Source organism: Sceloporus occidentalis, unplaced genomic scaffold (assembly GCF_023333645.1).
Source record: "Sceloporus occidentalis isolate IW3139 unplaced genomic scaffold, rSceOcc1.0.p SCAF_22, whole genome shotgun sequence".
Taxonomy (NCBI): Eukaryota; Metazoa; Chordata; class Lepidosauria; order Squamata; family Phrynosomatidae; genus Sceloporus; species Sceloporus occidentalis.
This window is the reverse complement of record NW_028317002.1, coordinates 14,657,501-14,675,284: the sequence shown is the minus strand read 5'-3', so window position 1 is coordinate 14,675,284 and position 17,784 is coordinate 14,657,501. Positions and strand designations below refer to the sequence as shown.

At 42.9% G+C, this 17,784-nt stretch overlaps 8 non-coding genes across 8 annotated transcripts; 4 read left to right on the top strand and 4 right to left on the bottom strand.

Moving 5' to 3' along the window:
• The first annotated feature begins 2,712 nt into the window (after positions 1 to 2,712).
• On the top strand, positions 2,713 to 2,784 carry TRNAD-GUC (transfer RNA aspartic acid (anticodon GUC)). The gene has a single exon. It is a non-coding gene; the product is annotated as a tRNA-Asp (tRNA).
• Positions 2,785 to 3,586: 802 nt separating this feature from the next.
• Positions 3,587 to 3,668, bottom strand: TRNAS-UGA (transfer RNA serine (anticodon UGA)). Its single transcript has one exon. It is a non-coding gene; the product is annotated as a tRNA-Ser (tRNA).
• Positions 3,669 to 7,090: 3,422 nt separating this feature from the next.
• TRNAD-GUC (transfer RNA aspartic acid (anticodon GUC)) lies at positions 7,091 to 7,162 on the top strand. The gene has a single exon. It is a non-coding gene; the product is annotated as a tRNA-Asp (tRNA).
• A 1,104-nt stretch (positions 7,163 to 8,266) lies between these two features.
• Positions 8,267 to 8,348, bottom strand: TRNAS-AGA (transfer RNA serine (anticodon AGA)). The gene has a single exon. It is a non-coding gene; the product is annotated as a tRNA-Ser (tRNA).
• A 1,311-nt stretch (positions 8,349 to 9,659) lies between these two features.
• Positions 9,660 to 9,741, bottom strand: TRNAS-UGA (transfer RNA serine (anticodon UGA)). Its single transcript has one exon. It is a non-coding gene; the product is annotated as a tRNA-Ser (tRNA).
• Positions 9,742 to 13,158: 3,417 nt separating this feature from the next.
• On the top strand, positions 13,159 to 13,230 carry TRNAD-GUC (transfer RNA aspartic acid (anticodon GUC)). Its single transcript has one exon. It is a non-coding gene; the product is annotated as a tRNA-Asp (tRNA).
• Positions 13,231 to 14,031: 801 nt separating this feature from the next.
• Positions 14,032 to 14,113, bottom strand: TRNAS-UGA (transfer RNA serine (anticodon UGA)). Its single transcript has one exon. It is a non-coding gene; the product is annotated as a tRNA-Ser (tRNA).
• A 3,420-nt stretch (positions 14,114 to 17,533) lies between these two features.
• Positions 17,534 to 17,605, top strand: TRNAD-GUC (transfer RNA aspartic acid (anticodon GUC)). The gene has a single exon. It is a non-coding gene; the product is annotated as a tRNA-Asp (tRNA).
• The last annotated feature ends 179 nt before the right edge of the window (positions 17,606 to 17,784 follow it).

The following is a 17,784-nucleotide window of genomic DNA, read 5'->3' as shown; positions in this document are numbered from 1 at the left end:
TAAGGTAAGTCAATGATGAAGGTTTTAGAACTTTTGAGAACAGATGCAGTAAGACAGTCATTGTTATAGTGGTTAGAATCCCCGCCTCTCATGCAGTAGAGACAGTGGTTCAAATTCCCAATGGGGAGGCCTTACTTTACTATTTATGATTGTTCTGCTGGGTTTACACCTTTACAAATTAAACCCTCATGCCAATTGCAAGAGTAAACCCCTTACTCTGCGCTGTCCACCTCTGAATCCGTTGAGGGGTGCTAGCATTACATAAGTCTCAATAAATCGTCAAGGATGCATTTACTTTAATGTGCAATAAAGGGAGGCCTGACTTTACTAGTTTTGATTGTTCTGCTGGATTTACACTTTTACAAATTAAACCCTCGTGCCAATTGCAAGAGTAAACGCTTTACTCTGTGCTGTCCACCTCTGAATCCGTTGAGGGGGTGCTAGCATTACAAAAGTCTCAATAAATCGTCAAGGATGCATTTACTTTAGTGTGTGATAAAGTCATTATGTTGGTTGGCAAGGAGAATGCTGCTCTCATAATACCCGGTTTAGTACTGCGTAAGCATACATTTTAGAACTTTTAGATATACTAACTCTTGGATATATTCTACTCAGTGCCAAAGTATATATATATATACAGTTAACAATCCTACAAACGTTCAAAGCACTAATTATACTATAGATCTGGAAATGCACCATTGTAGGCAGGTTTAATAGCCGTGACATAGCGATTATGACTTACCATGTGCAGGACGTCCAGTGGCATGAGCCAGGCTAGTCTATGCAAGGGGATGCTAATGTCTGAGCGCTCAATCCCTATCCATTGCTTTTGCGGTAGGTTAAGGAAATATTCCAAGCCTCTAAGCAGGTGGCAGGCTCCTGAATAGGTGCGCGAGTAGGAATAAGGCTGCTTTGGATTTGGGAAGTATTAGGGTGTGAAATTTGATCTGGGATTTTCTTTTGTCCCAGATAAATCATAACAATACATATATATATATATATATATATATAGTGTTTGAAAACAAATAAAGAAAGTTAATTCTTCCTTTCCACTAGATGGAGAGGCTGGCCCAAGACTGCAGGTCTTCTTGCAGTGTAGCCAATATTGGAAGGAAGTTAAGCTGATGACACTTCACACAGACAGGTGAAGTGAATAACACTGATCAACTTATTATCACGGCACCTGTCAGTGGGTGGGATATATTTGGTAGCAAGTAAACAATTTGTCCTCAAAGCTGATGTGTTAGAAGCAGGAAGAATGGGAAAACGTAAGGATCTGAGCAACATTGACAAGAGCCAGGTTGTGATGGCTAGACGACTGGGTGAGAGCATCTCCAAAACTGCAGCTCTTGCCGGGTGTTCCCAGTCTGCAGTGGTCAGTGCCTATCAAAAGTGGTCCAAGGAAGGAAAAGCGGTGAACCGGCGACAGGGTCATGGGTGGACAAGGCACATTGATGCACATGGGGGTTAAGGCTGGCCAGTGTGGTCAAATCCAACGGACGAGCTACTGTAGCTCAATTTGCTGAAAGAAAGTTAATGCTGGTTCTGATAGAAAGGTGTCAGAACACACAGTGCATGGCAGGTTGTTCTGTGTAGGGCTGCAGTTCAGTCAGGGTGCCCATGCTGACCCCTGTCCACTGCCGAAAGCTCCTACAATGGGCACATGAGCATAAGACCTGGACCGTGGAGCAATGCAAGAAGGTAGCCTAGTCTGATGAATCACATTTTCTTTTACATCACGTGGATGGCCAGGTGCATGTGCGTTGCTTACCTGGACAACCCATGGCACCAGAATGCCCTATGTGAAGAAGGCAAGCCGGTGGAGACAGTGTGATGTTTTGGACAATGTTCTGCTGGGAAACCTTGGGTCCTGCCATTCATGTAGATGTTACTTTGACATGTACCACCTACCTGGGCATTTTTGCAGACCATGTACACCCTTTCATGGACACTATATTTCCTGATGGCATTGGCCTCTTTCAGGAGAATAATGCGCCCTGCCACAAAGTAAAAAGGGATCTGGCCTGGTTTGAGGAACACAACAACGAGTTCAATGTGTTGACTCGGCCTCCAAATTCTCCAGATTTCAATCCAATCGAGCATCTGTGGGATGTGCTGGACAAACAAGTCTGATCCATGGAGGCCCCACCTCGCAACTTACAGGACTTAAAGGATTTGCTGTAAACGTCTTGGTGCCAGATACCACAGCACACCATCAGAGGTCTAGTAGCGTCCATGCCTCGATGGGGCAGGGCTGTTTTGGTGGCAAAAGGGGGACCTACACAATAATAGGCAGGTGGTCATAATGTTATGGCTATTTGGTTTATGTGTCTCATGTGAGCACCAAGTGTGTGTCAAGAAGCCCGCCATCATGCCAGATCTATAGTAAACATATAGTAAGTCGCCTCAGCATCGAATGAATTTTCTTCCAATCCTAGTAGCTCTCCTTTTATTCCACTCTGTCTCGTAAAAGCTCATAAACAGTACCATTACAGCTCTCACACCGCAAAGTAAAAGAAAATTGGAGAATATGTTCTAATCTGTGTGTTCAGCTAGTACTATGTCACATAAAAAACAAAGTGACTAGACTGTAGCAAGGTGGGCAAGGTTAAGTGACCGAATGGTGCTATCACGAGCCTTGCTGCCTGGGACAAATACAGTTTGCTCAATATAGTTGTGTGTGCATGGATGCGTCATGCCCACCAATGCCAGTCCTCGTTAGTATAGTGGTAAGTATCCCCGCCTGTCACGCGGGAGACCGGGGTTCGATTCCCCGACGGGGAGGCATGGTACTCTTTTTTTTTTTTTTGTTGCTCAAGTTTACTTCATATTGTAATGGACCAATTTGTAAAAACAAAATGCAGAAATCTCAGTTCTCAATAGAGAGTGCTAAAATGACAGAACCTTTGTTGTTGTTACGGTGGTATGGCTGAATCGGCCAACAATGCCAGCTACTGCTTGTTGAACTGTTGAAAAGGCGCGCCGTGGACAGTATTCCACTCCAGTATTCTCCTTTTATTCAGCATTTGACATTCTGACGAAAAACTGAATAAAATCCATGAACCAGTAGTCTCACCATCCAATAAATTTTCTTCCAATCCTAGTAGTTAATTATTATGGCGTTCTTCTTTCATTCCACTCTGTCTCGTAAAAGCTAATAAATGGTACCATTACAGCTCTCATACAGTAAAGGAAAGCAAATTTGAGAAAATCTTCCAATCAGTGTGTCCATGTACAATTCAGCTAGTACTATGTCATATAAATAACACAGTGGCTGGACAACATTATACAATGCTAGTCCTGGTTAGTATAGTGGCAGGAATCCCCGCCGGGTGGCTATGTTTCTATATTTTGCTATTTATTTTGCTTATATTTGAATTACACAATACTGGTGTCAATCTGACTGTTATATAAGCACAAGAAGAAGGTTTGCTAGAAGTTGATCTAAGAATAGGACAACAACGTATCCGGGATCAGATATTGCTTGTACGCTTTTGTAGTCAATTTTACAAAACGCTAAACAACAGCCTAGTCACAACATGTTATAATAATGCTGGTATCGGCTCCTTCTAAGAGTGAAAACCCCCGTAGTCAGCAGGATTTGAACCTGCGCGGGGAAACCCCAATGGATTTCAAGTCCTTCGCCTTAACCACTCGGCCACGACCACACGCTAACATGCTGTTGGAAGGAGCCTTTGTGTTCCAATATTTTTACTTTCGCACTGAACATGCAGAGATTAAAAATTTACCGTTACTATGTTGCTCAATTTCTTTCCATCAAATTCAAAAGCATTTGAATGAACTTGCAGCATCCAAACGTTAATTCTGTTTTGTGCTACTTTACATATTGTGCATTCTAGAAAGTTTGATTTCCGCTCAATTACAGCTATCCGTTGCGAACATTTGTAGTAAAAGATGGATTTCAGAGAAATTAGAACATGAACATGTTAAGGATTTCAAGCTGGATTATTTTGTGTCCATGTCTATTTGAGGCATGGTAGTCATATGTATTTAGAACTTCAACAAAATTGGCTGAAGAATTAGCTTTTGCAAGTCAATATGGGCTGCGTCCATAGAGAGTGCTAAAATGACAGAACCTTTGTTGTTGTTACGGTGGTATGGCTGAATCGGCCAACAATGCCAGCTACTGCTCGTTGAACTGTTGAAAGGGCGGGCCGTGGACAGTAGGAGTTCTCTTTGGACTATGCCACGTTTGCCTCAACACGGAAGGCCGGTTAGCTCAGTTGGTTAGAGCGTGGCGCCAAGGTCGCGGGTTCGATCCCAGTCGCTATCCTTATTAGCACAGCCTGAAATCTTAACGTGTTCATAAGCTGTTCCAGCATACAAACCTTGCCTCACAAAAGTTTTGTATGTGGCTAAGGTAAGTCAATGATGAAGGTTTTAGAACTTTTGAGAACAGATGCAGTAAGACAGTCATTGTTATAGTGGTTAGAATCCCCGCCTCTCATGCAGTAGAGACAGTGGTTCAAATTCCCAATGGGGAGGCCTTACTTTACTATTTATGATTGTTCTGCTGGGTTTACACCTTTACAAATTAAACCCTCATGCCAATTGCAAGAGTAAACCCCTTACTCTGCGCTGTCCACCTCTGAATCCGTTGAGGGGTGCTAGCATTACATAAGTCTCAATAAATCGTCAAGGATGCATTTACTTTAATGTGCAATAAAGGGAGGCCTGACTTTACTAGTTTTGATTGTTCTGCTGGATTTACACTTTTACAAATTAAACCCTCGTGCCAATTGCAAGAGTAAACGCTTTACTCTGTGCTGTCCACCTCTGAATCCGTTGAGGGGGTGCTAGCATTACAAAAGTCTCAATAAATCGTCAAGGATGCATTTACTTTAGTGTGTGATAAAGTCATTATGTTGGTTGGCAAGGAGAATGCTGCTCTCATAATACCCGGTTTAGTACTGCGTAAGCATACATTTTAGAACTTTTAGATATACTAACTCTTGGATATATTCTACTCAGTGCCAAAGTATATATATATATACAGTTAACAATCCTACAAACGTTCAAAGCACTAATTATACTATAGATCTGGAAATGCACCATTGTAGGCAGGTTTAATAGCCGTGACATAGCGATTATGACTTACCATGTGCAGGACGTCCAGTGGCATGAGCCAGGCTAGTCTATGCAAGGGGATGCTAATGTCTGAGCGCTCAATCCCTATCCATTGCTTTTGCGGTAGGTTAAGGAAATATTCCAAGCCTCTAAGCAGGTGGCAGGCTCCTGAATAGGTGCGCGAGTAGGAATAAGGCTGCTTTGGATTTGGGAAGTATTAGGGTGTGAAATTTGATCTGGGATTTTCTTTTGTCCCAGATAAATCATAACAATACATATATATATATATATATATATATATATATATAGTGTTTGAAAACAAATAAAGAAAGTTAATTCTTCCTTTCCACTAGATGGAGAGGCTGGCCCAAGACTGCAGGTCTTCTTGCAGTGTAGCCAATATTGGAAGGAAGTTAAGCTGATGACACTTCACACAGACAGGTGAAGTGAATAACACTGATCAACTTATTATCACGGCACCTGTCAGTGGGTGGGATATATTTGGTAGCAAGTAAACAATTTGTCCTCAAAGCTGATGTGTTAGAAGCAGGAAGAATGGGAAAACGTAAGGATCTGAGCAACATTGACAAGAGCCAGGTTGTGATGGCTAGACGACTGGGTGAGAGCATCTCCAAAACTGCAGCTCTTGCCGGGTGTTCCCAGTCTGCAGTGGTCAGTGCCTATCAAAAGTGGTCCAAGGAAGGAAAAGCGGTGAACCGGCGACAGGGTCATGGGTGGACAAGGCACATTGATGCACATGGGGGTTAAGGCTGGCCAGTGTGGTCAAATCCAACGGACGAGCTACTGTAGCTCAATTTGCTGAAAGAAAGTTAATGCTGGTTCTGATAGAAAGGTGTCAGAACACACAGTGCATGGCAGGTTGTTCTGTGTAGGGCTGCAGTTCAGTCAGGGTGCCCATGCTGACCCCTGTCCACTGCCGAAAGCTCCTACAATGGGCACATGAGCATAAGACCTGGACCGTGGAGCAATGCAAGAAGGTAGCCTAGTCTGATGAATCACATTTTCTTTTACATCACGTGGATGGCCAGGTGCATGTGCGTTGCTTACCTGGACAACCCATGGCACCAGAATGCCCTATGTGAAGAAGGCAAGCCGGTGGAGACAGTGTGATGTTTTGGACAATGTTCTGCTGGGAAACCTTGGGTCCTGCCATTCATGTAGATGTTACTTTGACATGTACCACCTACCTGGGCATTTTTGCAGACCATGTACACCCTTTCATGGACACTATATTTCCTGATGGCATTGGCCTCTTTCAGGAGAATAATGCGCCCTGCCACAAAGTAAAAAGGGATCTGGCCTGGTTTGAGGAACACAACAACGAGTTCAATGTGTTGACTCGGCCTCCAAATTCTCCAGATTTCAATCCAATCGAGCATCTGTGGGATGTGCTGGACAAACAAGTCTGATCCATGGAGGCCCCACCTCGCAACTTACAGGACTTAAAGGATTTGCTGTAAACGTCTTGGTGCCAGATACCACAGCACACCATCAGAGGTCTAGTAGCGTCCATGCCTCGATGGGGCAGGGCTGTTTTGGTGGCAAATGGGGGACCTACACAATAATAGGCAGGTGGTCATAATGTTATGGCTATTTGGTTTATGTGTCTCATGTGAGCACCAAGTGTGTGTCAAGAAGCCTGCCATCATGCCAGATCTATAGTAAACATATAGTAAGTCGCCTCAGCATCGAATGAATTTTCTTCCAATCCTAGTAGCTCTCCTTTTATTCCACTCTGTCTCGTAAAAGCTCATACCATTACAGCTCTCACACCGCAAAGTAAAAGAAAATTGGAGAATATGTTCTAATCGGTGTGTTCAGCTAGTACTATGTCACATAAAAAACAAAGTGACTAGACTGTAGCAAGGTGGGCAAGGTTAAGTGACCGAATGGTGCTATCACGAGCCTTGCTGCCTGGGACAAATACAGTTTGCTCAATATAGATGTGTGTGCATGGATGCGTCATGCCCACAAATGCCAGTCCTCGTTAGTATAGTGGTAAGTATCCCCGCCTGTCACGCGGGAGACCGGGGTTCGATTCCCCGACGGGGAGGCATGGTACTCTTTTTTTTTTTTTTTTTTGCTCAAGTTTACTTCATATTGTAATGGACCAATTTGTAAAAACAAAATGCAGAAATCTCAGTTCTCAATAGAGAGTGCTAAAATGACAGAACCTTTGTTGTTGTTACGGTGGTATGGCTGAATCGGCCAACAATGCCAGCTACTGCTTGTTGAACTGTTGAAAAGGCGCGCCGTGGACAGTATTCCACTCCAGTATTCTCCTTTTATTCAGCATTTGACATTCTGACGAAAAACTGAATAAAATCCATGAACCAGTAGTCTCACCATCCAATAAATTTTCTTCCAATCCTAGTAGTTAATTATTATGGCATTCTTCTTTCATTCCACTCTGTCTCGTAAAAGCTAATAAATGGTACCATTACAGCTCTCATACAGTAAAGGAAAGCAAATTTGAGAAAATCTTCCAATCAGTGTGTCCATGTAAAATTCAGCTAGTACTATGTCATATAAATAACACAGTGGCTGGACAACATTATACAATGCTAGTCCTGGTTAGTATAGTGGCAGGAATCCCCGCCGGGTGGCTATGTTTCTATATTTTGCTATTTATTTTGCTGATATTTGAATTACACAATACTGGTGTCAATCTGACTGTTATATAAGCACAAGAAGAAGGTTTGCTAGAAGTTGATCTAAGAATAGGACAACAACGTATCGGGGATCAGATATTGCTTGTACGCTTTTGTAGTCAATTTTACAAAACGCTAAACAACAGCCTAGTCACAACATGTTATGATAATGCTGGTATGGGCTCCTTCTAAGAGTGAAAATCCCTGTAGTCGGCAGGATTTGAACCTGCGCGGCGAAACTCCAATGGATTTCAAGTCCATTGCCTTAACCACTCAGCCACGAAGTGGTAAGTATCCCTGCCTGTCATGCGGGAGACCGGGGATGCATGGTACTTATTTTTTTTTTGTTGCTCAAGTTTACTGCATATTGTAACGGACCAATTTGTAAAAACAAAATGCAGAAATCTCAGTTCTCGTATTTTGAAAACTGAGATATTTGGCGTTACGGGTAAAAAAAAGAAAAAAAAGAGCTTGCTGCGAATTTATACACACTAAGAGAAAAGGGTCGTAGTCGGCAGGATTCGAACCTGCGCGGGGAGACCCCAATGGATTTCTAGCCCATCGCCTTAACCACTCGGCCACGACTACTCACGGAATTAGGCGTACACATGTGCGTGTGTGAGCAGTTGTAGCATACAATCCTTCTCCCACACACTCTTTATATCAAACCCACGACACCAAGTGTGTGTCAAGAAACCCGCCATCATGCCAGATCTATAGTAAACATATAGTAAGTCGCCTCAGCATCGAATGAATTTTCTTCCAATCCTAGTAGCTCTCCTTTTATTCCACTCTGTCTCGTAAAAGCTCATAAACAGTACCATTACAGCTCTCACACCGCAAAGTAAAAGAAAATTGGAGAATATGTTCTAATCAGTGTGTTCAGCTAGTACTATGTCACATAAAAAACAAAGTGACTAGACTGTAGCAAGGTGGGCAAGGTTAAGTGACCGAATGGTGCTATCACGAGCCTTGCTGCCTGGGACAAATACAGTTTGCTCAATATAGTTGTGTGTGCATGGATGCGTCACGCCCACCAATGCCAGTCCTCGTTAGTATAGTGGTAAGTATCCCCGCCTGTGACGCGGGAGACCGGGGTTCTCTTTTTTTTTTTTTTTTTTTTTTGCTCAAGTTTACTTCATATTGTAATGGACCAATTTGTAAAAACAAAATGCAGAAATCTCAGTTCTCCATAGAGAGTGCTAAAATGACAGAACCTTTGTTGTTGTTACGTTGGTATGGCTGAATCGGCCAACAATGCCAGCTACTGCTTGTTGAACTGTTGAAAAGGCGCGCCGTGGACAGTATTCCACTCCAGTATTCTCCTTTTATTCAGCATTTGACATTCTGACGAAAAACTGAATAAAATCCATGAACCAGTAGTCTCACCATCCAATAAATTTTCTTCCAATCCTAGTAGTTAATTATTATGGCGTTCTTCTTTCATTCCACTCTGTCTCGTAAAAGCTAATAAATGGTACCATTACAGCTCTCATACAGTAAAGGAAAGCAAATTTGAGAAAATCTTCCAATCAGTGTGTCCATGTACAATTCAGCTAGTACTATGTCATATAAATAACACAGTGGCTGGACAACATTATACAATGTTAGTCCTGGTTAGTATAGTGGCAGGAATCCCCGCCGGGTGGCTATGTTTCTATATTTTGCTATTTATTTTGCTTATATTTGAATTACACAATACTGGTGTGAATCTGACTGTTATATAAGCACAAGAAGAAGGTTTGCTAGAAGTTGATCTAAGAATAGGACAACAACGTATCCGGGATCAGATATTGCTTGTACGCTTTTGTAGTCAATTTTACAAAACGCTAAACAACAGCCTAGTCACAACATGTTATAATAATGCTGGTATCGGCTCCTTCTAAGAGTGAAAATCCCCGTAGTCGGCAGGATTTGAACCTGCGCGGGGAAACCCCAATGGATTTCAAGTCCATCGCCTTAACCACTCGGCCACGACTACACGCTAACAGCTGTTGGAAGGAGCCTTTGTGTTCCAATATTTTTACTTTCGCACTGAACATGCAGAGATTAAAAATTTACCGTTACTATGTTGCTCAATTTCTTTCCATCAAATTCAAAAGCATTTGAATGAACTTGCAGCATCCAAACGTTAATTCTGTTTTGTGCTACTTTACATATTGTGCATTCTAGAAAGTTTGATTTCCGCTCATTTACAGCTATCCGTTGCGAACATTTGTAGTAAAAGATGGATTTCAGAGAAATTAGAACATGAACATGTTAAGGATTTCAAGCTGGATTATTTTGTGTCCATGTCTATTTGAGGCATGGTAGTCATATGTATTTAGAACTTCCACAAAATTGGCTGAAGAATTAGCTTTTGCAAGTCAATATGGGCTGCGTCCATAGAGAGTGCTAAAATGACAGAACCTTTGTTGTTGTTACGGTGGTATGGCTGAATCGGCCAACAATGCCAGCTACTGCTCGTTGAACTGTTGAAAGGGCGGGCCGTGGACAGTAGGAGTTCTCTTTGGACTATGCCACGTTTGCCTCAACACGGAAGGCCGGTTAGCTCAGTTGGTTAGAGCGTGGCGCCAAGGTCGCGGGTTCGATCCCAGTCGCTATCCTCGTTAGCACAGCCTGAAATCTTAACGTGTTCATAAGCTGTTCCAGCATACAAACCTTGCCTCACAAAAGTTTTGTATGTGGCTAAGGTAAGTCAATGATGAAGGTTTTAGAACTTTTGAGAACAGATGCAGTAAGACAGTCATTGTTATAGTGGTTAGAATCCCCGCCTCTCATGCAGTAGAGACAGTGGTTCAAATTCCCAATGGGGAGGCCTTACTTTACTATTTATGATTGTTCTGCTGGGTTTACACCTTTACAAATTAAACCCTCATGCCAATTGCAAGAGTAAACCCCTTACTCTGCGCTGTCCACCTCTGAATCCGTTGAGGGGTGCTAGCATTACATAAGTCTCAATAAATCGTCAAGGATGCATTTACTTTAATGTGCAATAAAGGGAGGCCTGACTTTACTAGTTTTGATTGTTCTGCTGGATTTACACTTTTACAAATTAAACCCTCGTGCCAATTGCAAGAGTAAACGCTTTACTCTGTGCTGTCCACCTCTGAATCCGTTGAGGGGGTGCTAGCATTACAAAAGTCTCAATAAATCGTCAAGGATGCATTTACTTTAGTGTGTGATAAAGTCATTATGTTGGTTGGCAAGGAGAATGCTGCTCTCATAATACCCGGTTTAGTACTGCGTAAGCATACATTTTAGAACTTTTAGATATACTAACTCTTGGATATATTCTACTCAGTGCCAAAGTATATATATATACAGTTAACAATCCTACAAACGTTCAAAGCACTAATTATACTATAGATCTGGAAATGCACCATTGTAGGCAGGTTTAATAGCCGTGACATAGCGATTATGACTTACCATGTGCAGGACGTTCAGTGGCATGAGCCAGGCTAGTCTACGCAAGGGGATGCTAATGTCTGAGCGCTCAATCCCTATCCATTGCTTTTGCGGTAGGTTAAGGAAATATTCCAAGCCTCTAAGCAGGTGGCAGGCTCCTGAATAGGTGCGCGAGTAGGAATAAGGCTGCTTTGGATTTGGGAAGTATTAGGGTGTGAAATTTGATCTGGGATTTTCTTTTGTCCCAGATAAATCATAACAATACATATATATATATATATATATACATATATAGTGTTTGAAAACAAATAAAGAAAGTTAATTCTTCCTCTTTCCACTAGATGGAGAGGCTGGCCCAAGACTGCAGGTCTTCTTGCAGTGTAGGCAATATTGGAAGGAAGTTAAGCTGATGACACTTCACACAGACAGGTGAAGTGAATAACACTGATCAACTTATTATCACGGCACCTGTCAGTGGGTGGGATATATTTGGTAGCAAGTGAACAATTTGTCCTCAAAGCTGATGTGTTAGAAGCAGGAAGAATGGGCAAACGTAAGGATCTGAGCAACATTGACAAGAGCCAGGTTGTGATGGCTAGACGACTGGGTGAGAGCATCTCCAAAACTGCAGCTCTTGCCGGGTGTTCCCAGTCTGCAGTGGTCAGTGCCGATCAAAAGTGGTCCAAGGAAGGAAAAGCGGTGAACCGGCGACAGGGTCATGGGTGGACAAGGCACATTGATGCACATGGGGGTTAAGGCTGGCCAGTGTGGTCAAATCCAACGGACGAGCTACTGTAGCTCAATTTGCTGAAAGAAAGTTAATGCTGGTTCTGATAGAAAGGTGTCAGAACACACAGTGCATGGCAGGTTGTTCTGTGTAGGGCTGCAGTTCAGTCAGGGTGCCCATGCTGACCCCTGTCCACTGCCGAAAGCTCCTACAATGGGCACATGAGCATAAGACCTGGACCGTGGAGCAATGCAAGAAGGTAGCCTAGTCTGATGAATCACATTTTCTTTTACATCACGTGGATGGCCAGGTGCATGTGCGTTGCTTACCTGGACAACCCATGGCACCAGAATGCCCTATGTGAAGAAGGCAAGCCGGTGGAGACAGTGTGATGTTTTGGACAATGTTCTGCTGGGAAACCTTGGGTCCTGCCATTCATGTAGATGTTACTTTGACATGTACCACCTACCTGGGCATTTTTGCAGACCATGTACACCCTTTCATGGACACTATATTTCCTGATGGCATTGGCCTCTTTCAGGAGAATAATGCGCCCTGCCACAAAGTAAAAAGGGATCTGGCCTGGTTTGAGGAACACAACAACGAGTTCAATGTGTTGACTCGGCCTCCAAATTCTCCAGATTTCAATCCAATCGAGCATCTGTGGGATGTGCTGGACAAACAAGTCTGATCCATGGAGGCCCCACCTCGCAACTTACAGGACTTAAAGGATTTGCTGTAAACGTCTTGGTGCCAGATACCACAGCACACCATAAGAGGTCTAGTAGCGTCCATGCCTCGATGGGGCAGGGCTGTTTTGGTGGCAAAAGGGGGACCTACACAATAATAGGCAGGTGGTCATAATGTTATGGCTATTTGGTTTATGTGTCTCATGTGAGCACCAAGTGTGTGTCAAGAAGCCCGCCATCATGCCAGATCTATAGTAAACATATAGTAAGTCGCCTCAGCATCGAATGAATTTTCTTCCAATCCTAGTAGCTCTCCTTTTATTCCACTCTGTCTCGTAAAAGCTCATACCATTACAGCTCTCACACCGCAAAGTAAAAGAAAATTGGAGAATATGTTCTAATCGGTGTGTTCAGCTAGTACTATGTCACATAAAAAACAAAGTGACTAGACTGTAGCAAGGTGGGCAAGGTTAAGTGACCGAATGGTGCTATCACGAGCCTTGCTGCCTGGGACAAATACAGTTTGCTCAATATAGTTGTGTGTGCATGGATGCGTAATACCCACAAATGCCAGTCCTCGTTAGTATAGTGGTAAGTATCCCCGCCTGTCACGCGGGAGACCGGGGTTCGATTCCCCGACGGGGAGGCATGGTACTCTTTTTTTTTTTTTTTTGCTCAAGTTTACTTCATATTGTAATGGACCAATTTGTAAAAACAAAATGCAGAAATCTCAGTTCTCCATAGAGAGTGCTAAAATGACAGAACCTTTGTTGTTGTTACGGTGGTATGGCTGAATCGGCCAACAATGCCAGCTACTGCTTGTTGAACTGTTGAAAAGGCGCGCCATGGACAGTATTCCACTCCAGTATTCTCCTTTTATTCAGCATTTGACATTCTGACGAAAAACTGAATAAAATCCATGAACCAGTAGTCTCACCATCCAATAAATTTTCTTCCAATCCTAGTAGTTAATTATTATGGCGTTCTTCTTTCATTCCACTCTGTCTCGTAAAAGCTAATAAATGGTACCATTACAGCTCTCATACAGTAAAGGAAAGCAAATTTGAGAAAATCTTCCAATCAGTGTGTCCATGTACAATTCAGCTAGTACTATGTCATATAAATAACACAGTGGCTGGACAACATTATACAATGCTAGTCCTGGTTAGTATAGTGGCAGGAATCCCCGCCGGGTGGCTATGTTTCTATATTTTGCTATTTATTTTGCTTATATTTGAATTACACAATACTGGTGTGAATCTGACTGTTATATAAGCACAAGAAGAAGGTTTGCTAGAAGTTGATCTAAGAATAGGACCACAACGTATCCGGGATCAGATATTGCTTGTACGCTTTTGTAGTCAATTTTACAAAACGCTAAACAACAGCCTAGTCACAACATGTTATAATAATGCTGGTATCGGCTCCTTCTAAGAGTGAAAATCCCCGTAGTCGGCAGGATTTGAACCTGCGCGGGGAAACCCCAATGGATTTCAAGTCCATCGCCTTAACCACTCGGCCACGACTACACGCTAACATGCTGTTGGAAGGAGCCTTTGTGTTCCAATATTTTTACTTTCGCACTGAACATGCAGAGATTAAAAATTTACCGTTACTATGTTGCTCAATTTCTTTCCATCAAATTCAAAAGCATTTGAATGAACTTGCAGCATCCAAACGTTAATTCTGTTTTGTGCTACTTTACATATTGTGCATTCTAGAAAGTTTGATTTCCGCTCATTTACAGCTATCCGTTGCGAACATTTGTAGTAAAAGATGGATTTCAGAGAAATTAGAACATGAACATGTTAAGGATTTCAAGCTGGATTATTTTGTGTCCATGTCTATTTGAGGCATGGTAGTCATATGTATTTAGAACTTCAACAAAATTGGCTGAAGAATTAGCTTTTGCAAGTCAATATGGGCTGCGTCCATAGAGAGTGCTAAAATGACAGAACCTTTGTTGTTGTTACGGTGGTATGGCTGAATCGGCCAACAATGCCAGCTACTGCTCGTTGAACTGTTGAAAGGGCGGGCCGTGGACAGTAGGAGTTCTCTTTGGACTATGCCACATTTGCCTCAACACGGAAGGCCGGTTAGCTCAGTTGGTTAGAGCGTGGCGCCAAGGTCGCGGGTTCGATCCCAGTCGCTATCCTTATTAGCACAGCCTGAAATCTTAACGTGTTCATAAGCTGTTCCAGCATACAAACCTTGCCTCACAAAAGTTTTGTATGTGGCTAAGGTAAGTCAATGATGAAGGTTTTAGAACTTTTGAGAACAGATGCAGTAAGACAGTCATTGTTATAGTGGTTAGAATCCCCGCCTCTCATGCAATAGAGACAGTGGTTCAAATTCCCAATGGGGAGGCCTTACTTTACTATTTATGATTGTTCTGCTGGGTTTACACCTTTACAAATTAAACCCTCATGCCAATTGCAAGAGTAAACCCCTTACTCTGCGCTGTCCACCTCTGAATCCGTTGAGGGGTGCTAGCATTACATAAGTCTCAATAAATCGTCAAGGATGCATTTACTTTAATGTGCAATAAAGGGAGGCCTGACTTTACTAGTTTTGATTGTTCTGCTGGATTTACACTTTTACAAATTAAACCCTCGTGCCAATTGCAAGAGTAAACGCTTTACTCTGTGCTGTCCACCTCTGAATCCGTTGAGGGGGTGCTAGCATTACAAAAGTCTCAATAAATCGTCAAGGATGCATTTACTTTAGTGTGTGATAAAGTCATTATGTTGGTTGGCAAGGAGAATGCTGCTCTCATAATACCCGGTTTAGTACTGCGTAAGCATACATTTTAGAACTTTTAGATATACTAACTCTTGGATATATTCTACTCAGTGCCAAAGTATATATATATACAGTTAACAATCCTACAAACGTTCAAAGCACTAATTATACTATAGATCTGGAAATGCACCATTGTAGGCAGGTTTAATAGCCGTGACATAGCGATTATGACTTACCATGTGCAGGACGTTCAGTGGCATGAGCCAGGCTAGTCTACGCAAGGGGATGCTAATGTCTGAGCGCTCAATCCCTATCCATTGCTTTTGCGGTAGGTTAAGGAAATATTCCAAGCCTCTAAGCAGGTGGCAGGCTCCTGAATAGGTGCGCGAGTAGGAATAAGGCTGCTTTGGATTTGGGAAGTATTAGGGTGTGAAATTTGATCTGGGATTTTCTTTTGTCCCAGATAAATCATAACAATACATATATATATATATATATATATATATATATATAGTGTTTGAAAACAAATAAAGAAAGTTAATTCTTCCTTTCCACTAGATGGAGAGGCTGGCCCAAGACTGCAGGTCTTCTTGCAGTGTAGCCAATATTGGAAGGAAGTTAAGCTGATGACACTTCACACAGACAGGTGAAGTGAATAACACTGATCAACTTATTATCACGGCACCTGTCAGTGGGTGGGATATATTTGGTAGCAAGTAAACAATTTGTCCTCAAAGCTGATGTGTTAGAAGCAGGAAGAATGGGAAAACGTAAGGATCTGAGCAACATTGACAAGAGCCAGGTTGTGATGGCTAGACGACTGGGTGAGAGCATCTCCAAAACTGCAGCTCTTGCCGGGTGTTCCCAGTCTGCAGTGGTCAGTGCCTATCAAAAGTGGTCCAAGGAAGGAAAAGCGGTGAACCGGCGACAGGGTCATGGGTGGACAAGGCACATTGATGCACATGGGGGTTAAGGCTGGCCAGTGTGGTCAAATCCAATGGACGAGCTACTGTAGCTCAATTTGCTGAAAGAAAGTTAATGCTGGTTCTGATAGAAAGGTGTCAGAACACACAGTGCATGGCAGGTTGTTCTGTGTAGGGCTGCAGTTCAGTCAGGGTGCCCATGCTGACCCCTGTCCACTGCCGAAAGCTCCTACAATGGGCACATGAGCATAAGACCTGGACCGTGGAGCAATGCAAGAAGGTAGCCTAGTCTGATGAATCACATTTTCTTTTACATCACGTGGATGGCCAGGTGCATGTGCGTTGCTTACCTGGACAACCCATGGCACCAGAATGCCCTATGTGAAGAAGGCAAGCCGGTGGAGACAGTGTGATGTTTTGGACAATGTTCTGCTGGGAAACCTTGGGTCCTGCCATTCATGTAGATGTTACTTTGACATGTACCACCTACCTGGGCATTTTTGCAGACCATGTACACCCTTTCATGGACACTATATTTCCTGATGGCATTGGCCTCTTTCAGGAGAATAATGCGCCCTGCCACAAAGTAAAAATGGATCTGGCCTGGTTTGAGGAACACAACAACGAGTTCAATGTGTTGACTCGGCCTCCAAATTCTCCAGATTTCAATCCAATCGAGCATCTGTGGGATGTGCTGGACAAACAAGTCTGATCCATGGAGGCCCCACCTCGCAACTTACAGGACTTAAAGGATTTGCTGTAAACGTCTTGGTGCCAGATACCACAGCACACCATCAGAGGTCTAGTAGCGTCCATGCCTCGATGGGGCAGGGCTGTTTTGGTGGCAAAAGGGGGACCTACACAATAATAGGCAGGTGGTCATAATGTTATGGCTATTTGGTTTATGTGTCTCATGTGAGCACCAAGTGTGTGTCAAGAAGCCCGCCATCATGCCAGATCTATAGTAAACATATAGTAAGTCGCCTCAGCATCGAATGAATTTTCTTCCAATCCTAGTAGCTCTCCTTTTATTCCACTCTGTCTCGTAAAAGCTCATACCATTACAGCTCTCACACCGCAAAGTAAAAGAAAATTGGAGAATATGTTCTAATCGGTGTGTTCAGCTAGTACTATGTCACATAAAAAACAAAGTGACTAGACTGTAGCAAGGTGGGCAAGGTTAAGTGACCGAATGGTGCTATCACGAGCCTTGCTGCCTGGGACAAATACAGTTTGCTCAATATAGTTGTGTGTGCATGGATGCGTCATGCCCACCAATGCCAGTCCTCGTTAGTATAGTGGTAAGTATCCCCGCCTGTCACGCGGGAGACCGGGGTTCGATTCCCCGATGGGGAGGCATGGTACTCTTTTTTTTTTTTTTTGTTGCTCAAGTTTACTTCATATTGTAATGGACCAATTTGTAAAAACAAAATGCAGAAATCTCAGTTCTCCATAGAGAGTGCTAAAATGACAGAACCTTTGTTGTTGTTACGTTGGTATGGCTGAATCGGCCAACAATGCCAGCTACTGCTTGT